This window comes from Denticeps clupeoides, chromosome 5, assembly GCF_900700375.1.
Source record: "Denticeps clupeoides chromosome 5, fDenClu1.1, whole genome shotgun sequence".
NCBI lineage: Eukaryota > Metazoa > Chordata > Actinopteri > Clupeiformes > Denticipitidae > Denticeps > Denticeps clupeoides.
In genome coordinates, this window is record NC_041711.1 from 21165626 (window position 1) to 21168091 (window position 2466).

The 2466-nt window shown below is 42.7% G+C and overlaps 1 non-coding gene across 1 annotated transcript; it reads left to right on the forward strand.

The window, feature by feature from the left end:
• Positions 1 to 289: 289 nt before the first annotated feature.
• LOC114791369 (U2 spliceosomal RNA) lies at positions 290 to 481 on the forward strand. Its single transcript, XR_003749985.1, has one exon. It is a non-coding gene; the product is annotated as a U2 spliceosomal RNA (small nuclear RNA).
• Positions 482 to 2466: the final 1985 nt, after the last annotated feature.

A 2466-nucleotide genomic window follows, 5' to 3' on the forward strand; every position in this document is an offset into this window, starting at 1 on the left:
AAGATCATAGCTACACTCCCTCGAATGGCTCCCAGTAGCTGCCCGCATCACATTCATGCTGGTTTGTAAAGCCAAACATGGGGTAGCAACATCCTACCCCCTGAGCCCTTATTATACCTCACACTTCACCTTGCACTCTCCGTCCCTCCAGTACTGCTCGCCTGTTCCCTCCTCCACTGAAGGTACGAGGAAGACACTCGTCTAGACTCTTCTCTGTCTTGGCCCATAAACGGTGGAATAAACTTTCCCTCGAGGTCAGAACAGCACAGTTGCCGAGAATTTTCAAACGGCAGCTTCTATGCCTTTTGGCTAAGATCAAGCGTAGCATCTATTCTTATCAGTTTAATATCTGATACGTCCTCCACCGGGGGACTACATATTAAGTGGATTTTTAGAACAGGGAGTTGGCAAAAGGGGCTTGCTCTTTCCACTCCACTAATCGACCCAGTATTGCAGTGCCTCTGGGAGCGGTGCACTTTCTATAGGGCAGTGGTGGCCCAGCGGTTAAGGAAGTGCCCCCGTAATCAGAAGGTTGCAGGTTCGAATCCGGATCCACCAAGGCACCACTGAGGTGCCACTGAGCAAAGCACCGTCCCCACACACTGCTCCCTGGGCGCCAGTGTGCTGTGCTGCAGTGTGTCACTTTCACTTTTCTTTCACTTAAAGACCATTCTTTTTAGAGAATAGTAACTTCTAAACTCTTTCTTGTAATCCGATGTATGTAAGTCAGTAAAATTACAACAGAATACAATGATTGTATGCACAGCTGGGGTCCAGAAACCAAAACTGAATACTTCCACTGATGGTACATCTCTCTGGACAAGGGTGTCTGCCAATTGCCCTAAAATATAAATAGTAAATTAATTGTATTAATACCAGGTCTTAAATGTTAGTATGTGGGAGGGTCTGATAGTCCGCCACATAAATATGCTTGAGATTGTGTTTTGGAACTCAAGGAATCCTATGATTTAGCTGAACTGAAATGTATAGGGAAGCTAATTTTTTTCATAACTTTCAGATCCACCCAACTCTTATAGATGCCTGATATTCAGCATCTATAGAAGCTTTTCAATTCCTTGCGGAATCTTTTTTAAAGAGTGTAGGATCGAACACTCGTAAAACTCAACAAAAACACACTCAGAAGCTCTATTTTAGTGTTGAATGTTAATTGTAAAGCAGAGGTCTAATCGTTATCATTGATCTTAAAAAAACGCTTTAGCATTTAAAGGCAGAGCCAAAGCCATTTGCTACACATTCAATTTCTCTCCGCCCCAAGTACTATGTAATTCCATTAACATTTCCTGTTGCACTCAGAGTGTTGGTGAGTCAAGCAAAAATTAGTTAGTAATTAACCACTGAGGGCTATTTAAGGTTGTACCCATTTGCATGAACCCCACTCTCCCACAATTGGGCTGACTAAAATTAAAAAAGAATCTGACTTTTAAGTTGCAAATAACACCCAAAGAAATGCTGCAGATAACATTTACAAAATATATATATTTATACATTTTTGTAAAAGACATTTTACTAAAAGGAAAATGTAGGCATAGGACAAAAACATGTTGTTTTCTTATTTTGGATATTTTGAAGACATTAGGCAGCATTGACCTTTAAAACAGGCCTGACAAATCAATTTAACATGTACCTGGTTGTACTGGTTAATGCTGGTAATATGCCGTGTCTAAATGATTTTTTCAGCTTGGAAGGTTTTCCATGTCACTTTTTCATTCTGTTATTCTGTTGGGTGGACTGGTATTACTGCTTTATAATTAAATGTATTACTATTCATTAAGTGTCCAGAATCATATATTATAATTTCATGTCACTAAATAACCTGACCCATGTCAAGTCATTTAATAAGGTAGCACAGCATCTAAAAAAACCTGCAAAAGCAGCAAAGGTCAACATAGGCTAATCCATGAAATCTTTGCTTGTCACGGCCAACACACCACCTCCAGCCCACCAGAGGGAGCAAGATCAGCCGGGGAGACAGCGACCCAGAAACGGAAGTGATAAAAGTGATAAAAAGGAAGTATAAAAGTCAGGTGGCCAGGGGGTACACTGCCTGCTCTTTGTTTTAAGTTGTAAACAACAGTGGTGGCAGTGGGGACAGTGGTGGCCTAGTGGTTAAGGAAGCGGCCCTGTAATCAGAAGGTTGCTGGTTCGAATCCCGATCCGCCATGGTGCCACTGAGGTGCCACTGACCAAGGCACCGTCCCCACACACTTCTCCCCAGGCGCCTGTCATGGCTGCCCACTGCTCACTCAGGGTGATGGGGTAAATGCAGAGGGCAAATTTCACTGTGTGCACTGTGTGCTGTGCTGCTGTGTATCACATGTAACAATCCCTCCACTTAAAACTTGTTGAATTAAATTCCCAGAGACGATAGCCTTCTTTACAAATGCCTGATTTTCTACCGATTGTCTACAACCTTTGCCTACCCTCGACCTTGAGTTTGCCTGCCCC